This window comes from Rana temporaria, chromosome 5 (genome assembly GCF_905171775.1).
Source record: "Rana temporaria chromosome 5, aRanTem1.1, whole genome shotgun sequence".
Classification (NCBI taxonomy): domain Eukaryota; kingdom Metazoa; phylum Chordata; class Amphibia; order Anura; family Ranidae; genus Rana; species Rana temporaria.
Genome location: NC_053493.1, coordinates 52,639,815 through 52,646,917, shown reverse-complemented (window position 1 = coordinate 52,646,917; position 7,103 = coordinate 52,639,815).

Genomic DNA, 7,103 nt, shown 5'->3' with positions numbered 1-7,103 from the left:
GTGTCCACCAATGTTTTCTATACCCAGTGTCAAGCAAAAGTTTGTTCTTTGAGGCACTAGGAGCAAACAATACAACTCATGCAAACTGCAAACCTCAAGAAAGCTGGAAGCAAAACAAATTCACAGAAATGGGATTATAGAATCAGGGAGGAGGGTTTAATGTTATGATCTGTAATGTAAGTAAAAAAATACATTTTAAGGACATTTAGGGAAGTTTTAGGATTTTTATTGTTCTCTGAGTCAAATTTCCCCTAAACACTACTTCCCTAAATGTCCGTAAAATTTAGTTTTTTACTTACATTACAGACCATCATAACATTAAACCCTCCTCCCTGATTCTATAATCCCATTTTTGCTTCCAGTTTTCTTGAGGTTTGCAGTTTGCATAAGTTGTATTGTTTGTTTTGGGTCTGCATGCACTGGGCCAATGAAAATAATGAGGATGTATTTCACAAACTGGAGGGAGAAGAGGGTGGCCTGACGATGGTCCAGGGCTGCAGCTGAATAGTGAAGCTCTGATATACTGAGGGCAATCAAGACAAATGTATGCCTCCTTTACCCAATGACCAGAAAAAAGAAATCCCCTGGCTTGGATTGTATGCCTAAAACCTTGGGCCTCCAGTGTTAGCTAACAACTTTGTCCCCTTTGAGCTCACCCTGCTCTCCTCACAAGATGGCACCCAGCTGCATCATACAACAAGGAAGATGAGACAATGGACTTACAGGTCAAGACTCTCCCTCCTGAGGAGTAGCCGACTGACCCAACACGAGTAACGCTTCTCCATCAGAGTCGGACTCATCGTGAGTTTCTGTATGCCATTTGTGGGCAGAAGACCTGGATCTAAGAAACATCTTGCACTCTCTACCTACCAGACAGGACATGGACTCCTTCCCAACCAGAAAAGACCTAGAAATCCTAGCACAACATATTGTGGGTGCAAGGATCTTGGAGGTGAGACTGAATCTAACTGCTTTGCAAACTAGGGTGTTTGCCATGGAGGCTCATCAAAAGGCTGTAGGAAAAAAAAGGTGCAGTGCTAAAAGTGGAACTTCATTTCACCATGTACTACTATATAACCTCATGAATATCATACACAATCTTCAGAAACTATTTAAGGATTTGTTTGACAGGTCCAAATTTAACTGGTTTATTAACAATAGTCAGGAAGAACAAAAAGACTCTGAAGCCAGTACTATACATCTAACGCGATCGAATTCCACCAATGATATTGAGCATCAGTGGAAAATCGATGAGAGGTGTCTAAAAAGGCACATCTGAGGAAGGAGTCAACACCTCCAAAACGCATCATGTGATTATGTTACCAGCCACAACTCTCTTGTTAGTGGTATTTTAAGGTTTTTACTCTATTTTATTAAAATTTACTGCACTAGTGGAACGCGAGCGCAGAGGTGGACCCGGGCCGACTTTTAGGACCCATGCTCCACCTCAGGACGCTTTGGCGTAGACTGTCCCCGGCACATGGTTTGAGCTCGGAGCGGTCCCTTCTGACCTCTTTCCTGTTCAACCCCAGGATGCCTGATGGTCTGACCCACCAGATGTCGTCACCTTGGGCGACGCGTGACCTCTTCCACTTTGGCCATTTAGTGGACCCTATTACCCGAAAACTGCTCTCATTCTCTGATTTGCAAAAGAAATTGAACTTGCCTCGCCAGGTGTTCTATGGGTATCTGCAGATAAGACACTATGCAAAATCATTTGCCCCAAAGCTCCAATTTTCAGCGCCAACGCCTTTAGAAAAACTGGTACTGGAGGGATCTGCTCGCCGCGGGTTGATATCGGATATATATAGGCTGTTAAACTCTCGCTCCTTCCCCTCCAAGGGTAAGCATGCATACATGCTTCGCTGGGAAAAGGCGCTTGGGGAGGAGATCCCAGAGGCGACGTGGCAGATGATCTGGTTTCAGGCAGCTAAAAGCTCTCTCTGTATGCTGTACAAGGAGAATGCCTAAAAAGTACTGTATTTTTGGTATATGACACCGGATGTTCTCCATGCTATATATATATCCATCCAGCTCAGATAGGTGTTGGCGCTGCCAGGGAGCCAAGGGTACCTTGTACCACATATACTGGACATGCCCCAAGATAGTACCGTTTTGGACGGAAACTCAGCAGTTGCTGTATCGCCTCCTGGGAGTACCGGTTCCCTGGTCCCCAAAACTATTTTTACTAGGGGTATCACCCCTGCTGATCCCCAAGTCCTCCAATAAAATGATGAGGCATGTATTGAAGGCCGCGAGGTGCCTGGTCGCTCTCCATTGGAAGCGCCTGTCCCCCCCTCTCACGACAGGATTAAAGATGTTGAGCTGATGGAGAAAATGACAGCTAGGCTGCAGGATAGATTGGAAAAGCATGACGAGATCTGGGAGGAGTGGCATCGTCATGAGGATCCGCCCTGAGCCACGAGTCGAGCCTCCCCTTACCCTTTCCCAGCCTCTTCTCTCCCTGCCTCCCTGCGTCTGCAGTCCCCCCTTCCTGTTCTTTCTTCATTTCCCTTCTGATCCCTTCCGTTTGTTTTTTGTCTCTGTTATTCAAGAGTTTCTTTTACGTGTGCTATGATTCGACTTCCAGCAGAATGTGCTTGTGGTTTAGCCGCTTACGTGTGGAGCCGCCGAGCTCCCCCTGATATCTGCCTTGTAATGTGCTGTAATATGATATGCACTGTTTTTGTACTGTCTCCTCTGTGGCACGGGGGTTACCCTGTGTCAAATAAAAATTGTTATTTGAGAAAAAAAAATTTTTTACTGCACTAGGTTGCGCTTCCCTTTTTGTTTGGATTGGAACCAAGACCTTGGTTAGACAAGTTAGAGGGCAGCTGCACAGATCCTGGGGATATTTGCTCAATATTACTGGCATTGAAGTTTCTTTTTGGCTGGATACACCTGTGTGTGCTGAGAGGGAATTTGGTGTTTTCTTTCCTTCATATGCTCCCTATATACATCCCTGAAGCCTACTTGGGATAAATTGTGTCCTCAATTACGTTTCTCCCTCTTGTCTCTCTCCAAACTATATGGAGCTACTGGAATCCCAGACATAGGTAAATATATCTGCTGCTTTCATGGGCGTCCGCAGGAGGGGGCAAGGGGGGGGTCAAGTGCCCCCCCCTGGAATCAGCAAGGTGTCCGCACAAGACAAGTGGGTGTCAGTGAGCTGAGCGGTCCGCCACAGACTTTTTTTTGAGTCTGCCGACTGCTGCTGCTCACTGACATGATCTGACTCAGACTCACTCGCATGGCCCCTTTGCTCCGCCTCCAGTTCCTACCCTACTGTGTAGAGAGAGTTGAGAAGATGTAGATCTGGCCAGCGCCGCCCACAAGTGGAGTGGTGATTTCCAGGTTATCCCTTGCCCCACCGTGTGTCCCCCACTAAATTAGGCTGCTTGCCCGGGCAGGATCATTGTCTGTATAAAAAAACATCCATGTGAGCACAGCACAGATCCCTCCCTCCACCCCGCCGTGATCCCTGGGGCAGCTTAACTATTGGGCACTTACTGCTATGTAGCAGAGCCTTTATGTGAGGAGAAAGGCAGTGATTGGGCAGGAATAAGGAAAGGGTGTGTGGCCAGCCTTCGAGGATCAACCGTGACCACGTCTCCTGCCTCTGGATAATAGAACTGCGGTCTTTTTGAAACTGGGCAGCATCAGGAGAGTAAGTGAAGGTGCATGGGAGAAACAGAATGTACACATGTAGATGAAATGGGAAGTGGCCGTGGACCGGCAATAGAAGAAGAACAAGTAGCGGGTCTGGTGAGCTGGAGATGACTTCTTACACACATCTAGTGTTTAAGAAGTAATCTACGTACCTCCGACCAGAACAGTAGCAGTACGGGGCAGTGCCAGAAGATGTGGGACAATGGCCCCAGACCAGTTTGGCATTGCCAATGGCTTCTAAAGAACAGCAGGTACACAGTACCACTGTGTAAGTAATTTCTAGCCCTGTTCCTGGAATCTGTTAGACAGGGATTCCCTATAGGACAATAAGATGGCCCTGAGTATTTTCACAAATATAAGTGCCCTGTATGGAAGTGGTTAAACAGATCAAGGGGTGAATAAGGTACAAGAGGACAAGAGGGCAGTATTTTCAATATGAAGCAAAGATCAAGAACATGGGGACATGACTTGAACCTAGTAGGAAGAAAGTTCAAAACTAATCTTAGAAAGTATTATTTTTCTGAAAGGGTAGTTGATGCTTGGAATAGACTTCCAGCAGAGGTAGTGAGTCAGTCAACAGTAAGTGGAGACAAATATGCTTGGGACAAACTTATGCCGCGTACACACGATCGGTTAAACCGATGAGAATGGTCTGATGGACCGTTTTCATCGGTCAAAACCGATCGTGTGTGGGCGCCATCGGTTCTTTAACCATTGGTTAACAAAAAGCCAACTTATTTTAAGATTAATCCACGCATGCTCAAAATCAAGTCGACGCATGCTTGGAAGCATTAAACTTCGGGTTTTTTCAGCACGTCGTTGTGTTTTACGTCACTGCGTTCTGACACGATTGTTTTTTTAACCGATGGTGTGTGGGCGCGACGGACCATCAGTCAGCTTCATCAGTTAACCGATGAAAACGGTCCATCTGTCCGTTCTCATCGGATGGACTGATTGTGTGTACGCGGCATTAGATCAATACTCAGACAAAAACAAAGTTAACTATCGTAAAGAAAAGAAAAACGTGTAAATTTAAAAAAATGCTGCAGACTTGATGGTCTTTTTTTCTGCCGTCACTTTTCTACGTTTTTCTGGTAGGTATTCCTACCAGGTCTATGTCACAAATGATACGTAGACCTTATCTTTTGCGCATTACCAACAAAAAACAAATATATAAATATGCAATAATAACACTAAAAACAATAGATGAATTTCATATATACTGTGTATATAAAATGTTATGTTTTTATATATACAGTACTTTTAGCAAATACACTAATTTGAAACAGTTTGAACTTAAAAATGTACAATAATAACACTAAAACAATAATAGATGCATTTTACCTGTGCTCTATTTTCTTTGAAGCAAAAAAAAAAACAGAAACATGAAATACACCTAAGAAACCATTCCTCTTATATTTCACTCTAAAGAACTGTATGAAAACTTTAGCCAATCGTCTTTCAAAGAATCATCAAACTATTTATAACTGTTTATGACACAGTAAAACGTTATCAACTTAACTGCAGAATGAATCACAGTAACTAAAATCTTGTTGATATCCTTAATATCCCCAACATAAAGTTATATGTCATTGACATCCTTTCTGGTGTATTACTGGGAAAATAACTTGCGTGCGTCAAAGCATAACATACGTGTCACTTTTACTACTGTTATTCGTCTAAAATAAGTGTTTTTAGACACAAATGCAATGACAGTATTTCTCAATAGCACCCCAAACAAAGCGCGATTTTGCCGCTACGCGTGGCAAAAACGCGGGATGCGTGTCGCTCAAAAGAAGTTCCGGGACTATTATTGGGCAACACGCTACCTGTGATATTGTTTGCACAATTTTTTCCGCAATTTGTTGTGCAACAATCGCAGCAAAATCTCACCGCATTTAGGGTGCCATTGAGAAATAATTCAAATCGCCCAGGTGTGAATGGAACCTTAGTGAAAGCACAGTACACACAAACACTGGTTAGGTACACATTTAACTTTTTTACCTTAGATGTTTAACCCCTTCCCAGACAGTGCCATTAGTATGGTGACAGTGCATATTTTTATCACTGATCACTGAATTTGTGTAATTGGTTCCCACAAAGTGTTAGTGTCAGATTGCCCGTCATACTATCGCAGTCCCGCTAAAGTTGCTGATCGCCGCCATTACTAGAATAAAAAATAAATTAATAGAAATTTCAGTATATATACCATAGTTTGTAGAAGCTATAACATAATAAAAACTTGGAGGTTTTAGAAGCTATAACTTATGCACAAACCAACCAATATACATTTATTGGTATTTTTTTTACCAAAAATATGTAGCAGAATACATATTAACCAAAAATTATTGAGAAATTATATTTTTTAAAGTGTTTTATTGGATATGTTTTATAGCAAAAAATAAAATATATTTAGCTAGATTCATAAAGAGTTAGGCCGGCGTATCAGTAGAATCAGCGGCATTTGCCATAAATTGACGCATCTGCGGCACTGCACCGATTTCAAATAGTCGTTTCTGTACTACTTTTTGCGATTTAAATTGATAGAAACCTGCACAGATGTCCCCGTAATCCAGGCCGAAATCAGGACTGAAAAGCGGGAGTGAAATCGTGCGAGTTCAGCTGAACTACTTGCACGGCTTCACTCCCACAACCCAGTGTGAACCTGGGCTAACTCTGCTACTAGGCTGCATAAACTAATAATATGAAACTCTAACTGATATGTATGCTATTTTTTAATCTATGATTTTTTTCTGTTGCATCTCTCTGTCTTTCAGTCCAGGTTCACACTGGGCTGCAGAAGTGAAGCCGTGCGAGTTTACCTGAACTCACACGATTTCACTCCCGCTTGTCAGTCACGATTTTGGCCGCGATTACGGGGACATCTGTGCAGGTTTCTGCATAGATGTCAATGTAAATCGCGGGCTGAAATCGCAAAAAGTGGTACAGAAACGACTTTTTCAAATGCGGCATCGCACCGATTAGGACGGTGCCATTGCAAGCAATTGCCGGTAAATGCCACTGATTTGAAATGCGATTTGACATGTCAAATCACATGTCAAATTGCACCAGTGTGAACCAAGGCTAAAGGTAGCACAAAGAACATACAATGACATGGATGTGAATCCATAAAGTTGAAAACAATAGTCTATCACAAATTATCATATTGGTGTCAATCTTATATACAATGTAAAAGCCATCAACACAACATGTGGTTTACCTGGAAAAAAAAACTATAGCTGACATTTGATAGGATATCACTAAATTCAGGGACATTAGTCTGCCTTTTAAGAGTAATCATTTTATTGTCAATAACATTTTTCATGATGCAATATGTTACTGTAAAAATTCATAGGTCATCCTTTGTTCTGAGCAGTGTCTGCAAAAATATCAAAATACTGTATGACTGTTATCACCAGTGCACAGCAATTCTT